Source organism: Amblyraja radiata, chromosome 27 (genome assembly GCF_010909765.2).
Source record: "Amblyraja radiata isolate CabotCenter1 chromosome 27, sAmbRad1.1.pri, whole genome shotgun sequence".
NCBI classification, from domain to species: domain Eukaryota; kingdom Metazoa; phylum Chordata; class Chondrichthyes; order Rajiformes; family Rajidae; genus Amblyraja; species Amblyraja radiata.
The window spans coordinates 33,941,331-33,954,120 of NC_045982.1; positions in this window are offsets into that span (position 1 = coordinate 33,941,331).

The following is a 12,790-nucleotide window of genomic DNA, read 5'->3' on the forward strand; positions in this document are numbered from 1 at the left end:
ATACAATACGATATGACACATTAGAACTTTATTTATCCTAGGAGGGAAATCCCTCCTGTTGGAGATCTGCCAACAGTCATAAAAACACAAAATACATCAAGAATGAAATTATAGTGACGAGTGGAAAGGCATGGGGGATGTGCAAAGATTGGGGGAGTCAGTCTCAGTCTACCCCACAACAGAATGGGGAGTAGTTGTAAAGTTTGATAGCCACAGGGAAGAAGGATCTCCTGTGGCGTTCTGTCCTGCATCTTGGTGGAACCAGTCTGTTGCTGAAGGTGCTCCTCATGGTGACCAGTGTGTCATGGAGGGGGTGAGCTGTATTGTCCAGGATGCTTCGCAGTTTGAGGAGCATCGTCCCCTCCAAGACCACCTCCCATGAATCCAACTCCACCCCTAGGACGGAGCCAGCTTTCCTGATGATTTTGTTGATCACATTCACAATCGCAATCACAATAATACTTTATTAGCCAAGTATGTTTTGCAACAGTGTTTAAGAAGGAACTGCAGATGCTGGAAAATCGAAGGTACACAAAAAAGCTGGAGAAATTCAGCGGGTGCAGCAGCATCTGTGGAGCGAAGGAAATAGGCAACGTTTCGGGCCGAAACCCTTTTTCATATGTTTTGCAACATACGAGGAATTTCATTTGCCAATCAGTCATACAAATAAAAAGCAACAGAACACACAAAATACTTTTTAACATAAACATCCACCACAGTGACACCTCCACATTCCTCACTGTGATGGAAGGAGGAAAAAAGTACAAATCTCTTCCCTTCTATGCTCTTCTGTGGTAGGGAGCCTCGAGCTCTCCGTTGACGGGACAATCTTGACTCCCGTAGCCGGCGGCATTTGGGGCCGCCGCATTGGGGTGATCAACTCCTGCCTCGGGGGATGTCAGCTCCCCCGCACCAGGTGATCGGACCCCGGGATGGGGCTGGTCGAGCCTCTGCATCATTGGAGCTCCCGAATCAGCCTCTTCCGAGACTGCGGGCTCTTGATGGTAAGTCCACAGGCTGCTGTTTAAGTGATCCCAGGCAAGGGATCAGCTCCGATGTTAAGTTCACATCCCGCGGTGGGTCTCGAGTCATTCCGAGGAGACATCCAGCTCCATCGATGGTAGGCCGCAGAGCAACCGGAGATGCGACCCGGAAAACAATCGCATCTCCAGCAAGGTATGAAACTGAGAAAAGGTTTCCCCTGACCCCCACCCCCTTCCCCCACATAAAACAAACTGGAGAACATTTACACAAACTTTTAACATACACTAAAACATTTTTAAAAGACGAAAAAACAGACAGGCTGTTGGTGGGGCTGCCAATCGTGCGGCGCCCCTGTTGTTCTTATTGGTGTCTGTGACTTCCCCCCTCTGCCCCAGCACACAGCAGTGAGGAAGATGGCATTGGCTACCACTGATTGGTAGAACATCTGCAGCATCTCACTGCAGACATTGATTCTCTATGATATCACACTTGCTGAGATTCTGGAATATCCCATTCGGCAATATATTAGCTCTGTAGACACAAGGAACTGTAGATGCTGGAATCTTGACTGAAGCACAAAGTGAAATAATGTCATCCAGTCATACAGCATGGAAACAGGTCCTTCGGCCCAACTTGCTTATGCCGACCGACATGCCCAATCTACAGTAGCCACACCTTCCTGTGTTTGGCTTATACAAACACAGTCCACAGTCGAAACCTGTCCATCTACAGTATGTACCTGTCTAAATGTTTCTTAAACGTTGTGATAGTACCTGCCTCCTCCGGCAGCTCGTTGCATACACCCTCCACCCTTGTATGAAAGAGTTACACAATAGACAATAGACAATAGGTGCAGGAGTAGGCCATTCAGACCTTCGAGCCAGCACCACCATTCAATGTGATCATGGCTCATCATCCCTAATCAGTACCCCATTCCTGCCTTCTCCCAATATCCCCTGACTCCGTTATTTTTATGAGCCCTATCTAGCTCTCTCTCTCATTTGTCCATTCCATCCACAATGCTGCCTGGCCCGCTGAGTTCCTCCAGCACTTTGTTTTTTGACCAGGTTATGATCTCAAATCAAATTCTTGATGAATTTGCTCTGTGGTAATCATGTACCTTGTAATCAAATTAATTACCATTAACTTGTTATGGGAAAATATTTACATAAACAGCACTGAGGTCAGGATTGAACACTGGAGTTGAGAGACTGCAGCTCAACCAGCTGCTTCATGGCACAGCCTTGTTGTCAAGCTCAATAAATACTGACAAACCTGATTTTTGAACGGTGCAGAAAGAAGGGGGTGGTGAAAGACTTCAACAGCTATAAACTTAAGTGGGACAAAATCAATGGAAGAGATATAAGAAAGAGTTTTCAGATACATTGTGGAGTTTGCCTTAGGTCAATAATTATTGATTTTTGTCGGCATGTCAACTCTCCTTACTATTGTAATTGTTTTTATTTTAATCAATTAACTTACTAACTTGTTCCCCTCAGTCTTGTCTGCAGCCATTGACGTCAGGTATATTGAACTGGTATTACTCTCTTCCTGCAACCTAAGCTTCATTAAGGCTCTGTTATCATAATACCAGGGAAGGTAGTGCATCCGTGGATAACAAGGGAAATCAGGGATAGTATCAAAACAAAAGATGAAGCATACAACTTAGCCAGAAAAAGCAGCCTACCAGAGGACTGGGAGAAATTCAGTCCAGCAGAGGAGGACAAAGGGCTTAATTAGGAAACGGAAAATAGATTATGAAAGAAAACTGGCAGGGAACATAAAAACTGACTGCAAAAGTTTTTATAGATATGTGAAGAGAAAAAGATTAGTTAAAACAAATGTAGGTCCCTTGCAGTCAGAAACAGGTGAATTGATCATGGGGATCAAGGACATGGCAGACCAATTGAATAACTACTTTGGTTCTGTCTTCACTAAGGAAGACATAAATAATCTGCCGGAAATAGCAGGGGACCGGGGGTCAAATGGGATGGAGGAACTGAGTGAAATCCAGGTTAGTCGGGATAGTCGGTTAGGCCGATAAATCCCCAGGGCCAGATAGGCTGCATCTCAGAGTACTTAAGGAAGTAGCCCCAGAAATAGTGGATGCATTAGTGATAATTAGTGAAGATGCTAGGAGGCTGCAAGGTGACTTGGATAGGTTGAGTGAGTGGGCAAATGCATGGTAGATGCAGTAAAATGTGGATAAATGTGAGGTTATCCACTTTAGTGGCAAAAACAGGAAAGTAGACTATTATCTGAATGGTGGCCGATTAGGAAAAGGGGAGATGCAGCAAGACCTGGGTGTCATGGTACACCAGTCATTGAAAGTAGGCATGCAGGTGCAGCAGGCAGTGAAGAAAGCGAATGGTATGTTAGCATTCATAGCAAAAGGATTTGAGTATAGGAGCAGGGAGGTTCTACTGCAGTTGTACAGGGTCTTGGTGAGACCACACCTGGAGTATTGCGTACAGTTTTGGTCTCCTAATCTGAGGAAAGACATTATTGCCATAGAGGGAGTACAGAGAAGGTTCACCAGACTGATTCCTGGGATGTCAGGACTTTCATATGAAGAAAGACTGGATAGACGCGGCTTGTACTCGCTAGAATTTAGGAGATTGAGGGGGGATCTTATAGAAACGTACAATATTCTTAAGGGGTTGGACAGGCTAGATGCAGGAAGATTGTTCCCCGATGTTGTGGATGTCCAGAACAAGGGGTCACAGTATAAGGATAAGGGGGAAGTCTTTTAACACTGAGATGAGAAAAACATTTTTCACACAGAGAGTGGTGAATCTGTGGAATTCTCTGCCACAGAAGGTAGTTGAGGCCAGTTCATTGGCTGTATTTAAGAGGGAGTTAGATGTGGCCCTTGTGGCTAAAGGGATCAGGGGGTATGGAGAGAAGGCAGGTACAGGACACTGAGTTGGATGATCAGCCACGATCATATTGAATGGCGGTGCAGGCTCGAAGGGCCGAATGGCCTACTCCCGCACCAATTTTCTACGTTTCAATGTTTACCACATGCCCTTAGCCCCTCCGTCACAGTCGGCAGTGGGCGGCACGGTGGCACAGCGGTAGAGTTGCTGCCTCACGGCACCAGAGATCCGGGTTCGATTCTGACTGTGGGTGCTATCTGTACAGTTTGTACATTCTCCCCGTGACCGTGTGGGTTTTCTCCGGGTGTTCCGTTTCTTCCCACACTCCAAAGACGTAAAGTTTTTCCAGGTTGATTCGTCCTCTGTAACAATAAACTAAACGGAACTAACATTGGTGACTACTGGTCGGTGCGGACACGGTGGGCCAAAGGGCTTGTTTTCACGCTGTAGCTAAAGTTCAAGTTCAAGTTTGCGTTTAGTGTCACTTGACCTAATAAGGTACAGTTAAACGTGAGTTGCCATACAGCCATACTAAGTGAAAAGCAAAAGACACCCACCCACATAAAATGTGGATAAATGTGAAGTTATCCACTTTGGTGGCAAGAACAGGAAGGCAGATTATTATCTGTATGATGTCAGATTAGGAGAAGGGGAGGTGCAACGAGTCCTGGGTGTCCTTGTACATCAGTCACTGAAAGTAGGCATGCAGGTACAGCAGGCAGTGAAGAAAGCACGTTGGCCTTCATTGCAAGAGGATTTAAGTTGAGAAGCAAAGAGGTCCTGCTGCAGTTGTAGAGGGCCCGTGGTGAGACCACACCTGGAGTATTGTGTGCAATTTTGGTCTCCTAATGTGAGGAAGGACATTATTGCTATTGAGGGAGTGCAGCGTAGGTTCACCAGGTTAATTCCCAAAATGGCGGGACTGACATATGATGAAAGAATGGATCGACTGGGCTTGTATTATCTGGAATTTAGAAGAATGAGAGGCGATCTTATAGAAACATATAAAATTCTTAAAGGATTGGACAGGCTAGATGCAGGAAAAATGTTCCCGATGTTGGGGGAGTCCAGAACCAGGGGGTCACAGTTTAAGAATATGGGGTAGGCCATTTAAGACTGAGATGAGGTAAAACCTCTTCACCCAGAGAGTTGTGAATCTGTGGAATTCTCTGCCACAGAAGGCAGTGGAGGCCAATTCACTGGATGTTTTCAAGAGAGAGTTACATTTAGCTCTTAGGGTTAAACCCCCTTTTCACGGGGCGAGTTGACGCAAGATGTCACCAGAGTGAAGAGGTCGTGGTCCAGCACGAGTCTCGCACGATATAACGGCAGTAGATAAAGAGTTCCCACGGTACTCGGCATTTATGTTATTCGTGCGAGTTACTTGGCCGTTTCCCGAGCAGTCGCGTTAAATCTTGAATGAACATCGTGAACTACACGTGACACAAATGATGTAACTTTTTTTTTCACACACTATATATATCCTCCCTTGGTTGAATCGGCTCATTTGGAGACATGCCTTTACGAAATAATTTCGAGTACAGGATGTTGGTTTTTTTCATTGTCGCGCTGCATGCAGCTGCCCACTATGTGCATCGAAAACGTTTGCTTGAAGGCAGAAGGGAGAAATTAATTAAAAAGAGAATTAAGAGGAAGTCTCACTGGGTGAAGCCCATCTTTCAACGGAGAGCTCAATTTGGACAATATGAGCAACTGCTTAATGTGCTGTGCGAAGAGGATACAAGTGCATTCAAAAACTTTGTCAGAATTTCACCCGAGCTCTTTAATGAGTTAAAGAATAATTTGGGACCTCTGCTGAAGAAGACTGACAGCTGACCCTGTTTTGGTCCCAAGTGCGGTGACCTTTCCATAGACGGTCCTCTGATTAGTGAACCATTGCATGAGTTGGTCATCTGCATTACAGTAGAGTGGTGGAATTAAATAGAACTTCAAGCATTGGATGTATTCCGTTATATTAAAAGTTCTGAACAGTAAATAGAGCCTGCCCTCCGCATTTAATGTGCTATTTCTTGTGCTTCTTGGATACCTGAGCACAAGTTGGTAAATACAGATGGCCTTTTTAAAGGCAAGCATTACAAGTGAGAATTGCCTGCCCTCATGCATAATTCTTTTTATGGCTCTTTAAACTTCAAACACAGAGGGTGTAAAAGCTGTCTGCGACTTTTTTACTTTGCAGCTGCAGGGCAGACAGACAGACTTATAAGAGAAGTTTAAGTTTACTTCAAACACAGAACTTTTACATCAATAGCAATGTATGTTTTAAAATCTTGGATAACATTAAATGGTTCTCCTCTTGATGAACTTATATATCGTTATATAAACTCACATGAGCACTCGGGAAACTCGGCAGCCTTCGTCTCCAGCAGGTTCCTTTTCCTCTCCCTGTTTCTATAATCCTCTCTGGATTTATCGTACAGAATCTCGTTAAATTGGAACCATTCTACAAGTTCCCCCTCTTGTTCCCTGGTGAAGTTATATGGCTTTACCTTCTGCCATCTTCCCTTTACATAAGCGTCTGTAGAGGCTATTCCTACAACGGCTACTGGGGAGGCAATCTGAATTGCACCTTGCTCACCCTCTCCCTGCTCCAAGGAGCCCACAGGCAGTGTTATCTGTGGCATCTCCTGTTGCCTCTCCACCTGTCTCTCTTGCTGCGTCTCCTCCTCATTCTCCTGCATGGCAAAAACATCTCTGACCCGCTTTTCCCCCTTCCTTTGAGATTTTCTGGGAGCCATCTCTGCAAGTGTTCCTGTTAAAAAGATTATCCAACAATGACAATTAGGTGGGACGTCCTCGAAGGACACATGTTCCCATGTGTCCTTTTGAGACCACCTTTTTTAATCACCTTCTGTCCCCTCTGTCCAGCTTCCGGGTTCACCGTTCGCAGGAGTTCCCACGGTACCCGCAAGAGTTATTACGGATATCGCACGGATATCGCACTGGCCACTACGTTCATATAATGTTGCAATACTCAACCACAAGTGTACAAGTCACTCTTGGAGAAATTCCAATTTTCTTGAATTTTCTCCCGAGTGACCAAGTTACACGATGACCTGCCGTTAGCGCTACGGTGGTCCACGGTGGTCCACGAATGCCGCACTGTTATCGCACGAGGTTCCCACGATGTTGAACTCTGGTTAACTCTTGCGTCAAGTCGCCCCGTGTAAAAGCCGCATTAAAGGAATCAAGGGATATGGGAAAAAAGCAGGAACAAGAATCTGATTGTAGATGATCAGCCATGATCATATTGATCATTCGTAAGATGGAGTGGCCTACTCCTGCACCTATTTTTCTATGTTTCTAAGTTTTTATCGATGTTAGGCCTTTATTTTATTTTGACTCGGAAACAAGCCTGCTAGAACTCAAACTTCGATTTCCTGCTTTAAATTCTTCTTTCTGAACCCGTGACATTGACTTGCATGAAATTATTTGAATCCTTTATTGAATGGCGGAGTAGACTTGATGGGCCGAATGGCCTAATTCTACTCCTATCACTTATGACCTTATGATCTTACGAATCACATCTTCCCTACTTCAGCAATGGAACTATTTGAGTCGCAGTTATAAGGAGATTGAGATCTGGGTATACCTCATCATCCTTCAAGTGTGAATGAACTGACTGACATCCAGCAGGGAAAACAAATGGAGTCAGGAAAGGACATCGCATTGTGTCAGGTCAACTTCTGCAAGCGCTAACTGCACACATAAATCGTGAGGCCGCGCGGGAACAGGGCATGTCTCTCTCAATCACAGCACTAATTGACAGCGGCATGCTATCAGTGACACTGAGGAATAGCAAAGCTACCAAGTCACATCTGGCAGTACCAGAGTGTTATTAGAACTATATATCTGTACCATCCAATCTGTTCAGCAGCTCATACACCATGTTTTGGTGGCATTGGATTCACGATCCACTTCACTTCTACCCAGTGCTGTCCTGAGACAATTGGGAAGAAATTCATTTTGGTGAAATTCTTCCCAACAAAATCCCTATATTTTTTAGCATAGTGAATGGACTCTATACTCTAGAGTCATACAGCATGGAAACAGGGCCACCTGCCCAGCTTGCCCACACTGGCCAAGCTGGGCCAATTAACACTGGTCCCACCTGCCTGCATTTGGCCAATATGTCTCTAATCTTGTCCTATCCATGTACCTGCCTAAATGTTTCTTAAACTTTGCGCAAAGTACCTGCCTCAACTAACCTCCTCCAGCAGCTCGTTCCATACACCGACCACTCATTGTGTGAAAAGGTTACCACTTCAGGTCCTATTAAATTTTTCTCCCATCTTAAACTTATGTCCTCTGGTTCTTGATTCCTCTACTCCGGTCAAGAGCCTGTCGTCTACCAGATCTATGCCTCTCATAATCTTATATACCTCTACAAGATCACTCCTCATCCCCCTGTGCTCCAAGGAATAGAGTCCCAGCTGACCAACCTCTCCCTGTAGTTTATTGGTTCTATTAATAATTTATCAGATTCCTTCCCAAATTCTCCCACTACCTAAGACTCCATGGACCTCTGATCAGAGAATTCGACAGATTCAGTGGAAGAAGAATATTTATCCTCATGATATCCAAAAAATAAAACAAAAAGTGCTCCAATTAATTGTCAGGTCAGGCAGCATCGGTAGGATGAGAAACAGCTAATATTTTAGGTATGACCATTCTTATGGAACCCAAATGAAGATCTTCCCTGCATCCAGCCAGCCAAGTCCCGTAAGAAGGTTATGTGTTTCAATCAGATATGTTTCTAAACTCAAGAGAAGGTATATTCATTCTGCTTAATCTGTTCTTGTGCAATAAACCTCCGTCAGGAATCAACCCAGTAAGTTCATAAGTTGCATGAACAGAATTAGGCCATTCGGCCCATTGAGTCTACTCCGCCATTCAATCATGGCTGGTTCTTTTTCTCGGAGCAGAATTGGGCCATTCGGTGCCTCAGGTCTACTCTGCCATTCAATCATGGCTGATCTATCCTTCCCTCTCAACCCCATTCTCCTGCCTTCTGCTCTAACCTTTGGCACCCATACTAATCAAGAACTTATGATATTGGTAAACCTCCATTGCATTATCTGTATCGTTTGATGTTGAGATTGGACCTGTTCAAAGTCACTCCACTCTTTGTGTGCAATCTGGGAAGGATTGGAGCAGAAATGCTGGTTTATATTATTGAGGAAGTGATGGCAGACTCCTCAGACGATATTAATGGCACTGTGCAAAGTCAACATGGGTTATGACAAGGATATGGTGTGAGACAATTCTGTTGTGGTTTTTACAATTTGTCGCTGACAGAATAGATAAGGACAAGCTAGTTTCCTGATATTTATGTCAGTACTGAACAGGCAAAGCCTGCAACTACCATTAACATTCTAGATGACGTTCAGCTTCACTGATCATTATCCATATCCTTGTTTTTATAATCTCTGGATAAACTGAGGTTATATTTTCTGATCCTTGAATGGAAGCAAATTCTGAAAATATTTGACAGGGCAAGAATATCTGTAGTGAGACAAATGTTTCAATTGTAAATAGAACTATGAGAAAAGTTAGAGATAAAATGAGTTTTATAATCCAGGGAAAGGGGAGGAAAAAACAAAGTGCACGGCATATTACATGGAGATTAAATGATAATGGAGATAACAATAGGGGCAGCATGATGTCACAGTGGTGGAGTTGCTGCCTTACAGCTCCAGGCACCCGGGTTTGATCCTGACTATGGGGGCTGTCTGTATGGAGTTTGTACGTTCTCCCCATGACTGCGTGGGTTTTCTCCGGGATCTCCGGTTTCTTCCCACACGCCAAAGGTGTGCAGGTTTGTAGGCTTATTGGTTTCAGTAAAATACTAAATTGTCCCCAGTGTGTAGGATAGTATTAGTGTACCGGTGGAGATCGCTGGTCGGCACGAACTCGGTGGGCTGAAGGGACTGTTTCTGCACTGTACATCTTAACTAAACTAAACAGTGAAAAAGAATGATAATGTGATTAGAATAACTTAAGTCTTGAAGGGGGTAGATGGAAAAATAGAATATTTACTTGAAATCTTGAATGAAAATATTAAATCTGAATAAAAAATGGAAACGGAAATTGTCTTTATTTGAATTGAAAAATAATTATAGTTTCTGATTAGACAAAGTTGACAGAGCATTTAGTCAGTCCCCTTGCGGTACAACTAAGTACAACTGTAGTTTGTTCTTAGTCTTACATAGTTTAGGTGCAATACATTACTTCAAACTTAAAACTGTAGAGATATGGTGTGGAAGCAGGCACTCCGGCCCACCGAGTCTTCACCGACCAGCGATCACTCCGTACACACACACTATTCTACACACTCGTGACAGTTTATAATTTACAGAAGCCAACTAACCGACAAACCTGTACGTCTATGGAGTGTGGGAGGAATCCGGACACCCAGAAAAATCCCACGCAGTCACAGGGAGAACGTAGAAATGTATGGATTTTGAATGTCTTTTTCCAATCTGCCTCCAAGATTAGTACTTGTACATTGGTTTACAAATTACATTGACCCAGGTATAAGATTTATTAAACCAAAACCTTAAACATTCAATGTCTTATTTCTTGCAATGGTACTTCCAGATCCTAGTCGAAGACAGAAATATCATTAATGGATTATTATTTAAATGAATACTGTGCCAACGAGGAAATTTAGCTGATTTAATATAGCTCTTTCAAGGAGTTTAGATGGGAAGATTTAAATAAAAAGTTAATATCAGAACAAAGGGCCCTAGGTTATGTGTGTGTAACATCTTTCACACACTCATGATGTCTGAAAGATCTTCACCATCAATAAATTACCCTGGAGATGTGGTCACTGTGGCCTGCATTTACCAAGCGAGCAGTTAGCATTCAGCATCTAACAGGTAGGCCTGTCCCAGTTTACTGTGGTCTACAATAGGTTCAGAATGTGCTGAATGATAACTGTCGATAGATCTTGTGCAGCACAGTGGCGCAGCGGTAGAGTCGCTGCCTTACAGCTCCAGAGACCCAGGTTCGATCCTGGGTGCTGTCTGTACGGAGGTTGTACATTCTCGCTGTGACCGCGTGAGTTTTCGACGGGTGCTCTGGTTTCCTCCCACACTCCAAAGATGTACATGTTTATAGGTCAGACACAAAATGCTGCAGTAACTCAGCGGAACAGGCAGCATCTCTGGACAGAAGGAATGGGTGACGTTTCGGGTCGAGACCCTTCTTCAGACTCGAAATGTCACCCATTCCTTCTCTCCTCTGATGCTGCCTGTTCCGCTGAGTTACTCCAACATTTTGTGTCTATCTTCTGTTTAAACCAGTATCCGCAGTTCCTTCCTACAAGTTTATAGGTTAATTGGCTTCTGTAAATTGTCCCTAGTGTGTAGGTTAGAAATAGTTTATGGGTTATTGCTGGTCGGCGCGGACTCTATGGGCCTGTTTCCACGCTGTAATTCTAAACTAAACTAAACTAAACTAAACTAAATTAAATTAAACTAAACTATTGTTCTGTGTAAGAAGGAACTGCAGATGCTGTTTTAAACCAAAGATAGAAACAAAAAGCTGGAGTAAAGGGCCTGTCCCACTTTCTCGACCCAATTCACGACCTCTGATGAGTTTGCCCTTGACTCATACTCGCAGCATGGTCGTCACGAGGTCGTAGGAGGTCGTAGGAGGTCGTAGGTAGGCCGTGATGCTAGTCGTAGGTACTCGTGGCATCAAGTAGTTCGGGGCGTTTTTCTAGCCTGATGAAAAATGTCCACAAGTAAAAAAGGTTGTGAATTAGGTTGTGAAAGTGGGACAGGCCCTTCACTCAGTGGGACAGGCAGCATCTCTGGGGAGGCAGAAAGGGTGATGTTTCGGGTTGAGACCCTTCTTCAGACATTTGCTCTCAGGGATTTAATCTCTGGACTGCATTCCCGCCCAGTCCACTGGTGGAGGCTTTCCCAAAACTGAAGAATCTTCCTCTGTGACACAGTGTCAGTCAAACCATATCTGGTTTAAAAACTTACCTCTCCTTGTATTTTATTCCTTAACTTTCAGGCAGCCAAGCCCGTCATAGAGTTGTACAGCACAGAAACAAGCGCTGCGGCCCAGTGTGCCCATGCTGAACAAGGGGCCCCATCTACACTGGTACTACCTGCCTGTGCTTGCCTCATATCCCTCTCCGGTGTCAGAGGTTATGAGGAGAAGGAAGGAGAATGTGGTTGAGAGGATAGATTATATGGGCATAATGGCCTAATTCTTCTCCTATCACTTATGAACATGAACTCTAAACCTTCCCTATCTGTGTATCTGTCCAAATCTCTTGCATGGTGGTGGAGGCCTCGAATGCATTGCCAGGTGTGGTGATGGAGGCAGATATGATAGTATGGATATGCAGGGAATGGAAGGATACTGATCACGTGCAGGCAGATGAGATTATGACTGTTATAGTCTCTGCCCCAACTACCTCCTCTGGTAGCTCATTACATATACCCACTACCCTCTGTGTGAAAAGTTGCCCCTCAGATTCCTATTACATCTTTCCCCTCTCACCTAAAAACTTATGTCCTCTGATTCATGATTCCACTACTCTGGAATAAAAGACTCTGTGAATCTAGCCTATCTCTCTCTCTTGATCAGTTACACCTCTATAAGATCACCTCCTCCATGAGCAGGCTAAATCTGTATAGCCTGCGGTCAGGGCATGTAGGAGGTATTGCCAGATTTACGCAAGTGAACGCAGGCAGTTTCACTATTATTGTTAAACAATATCCAAGATAATTGCCTTTGAAACTTTTTTGGGAACATCAGATTGATCAAGTTCAAGAAATCTATAAGCAGTAACTCGGTGAATAAGATGAATGTGAATCCTTTAAAGAGGCACATCAACTTTAGTTGTCCATGTAGTGAATAATGTCGTGGTATTGAGATATGCC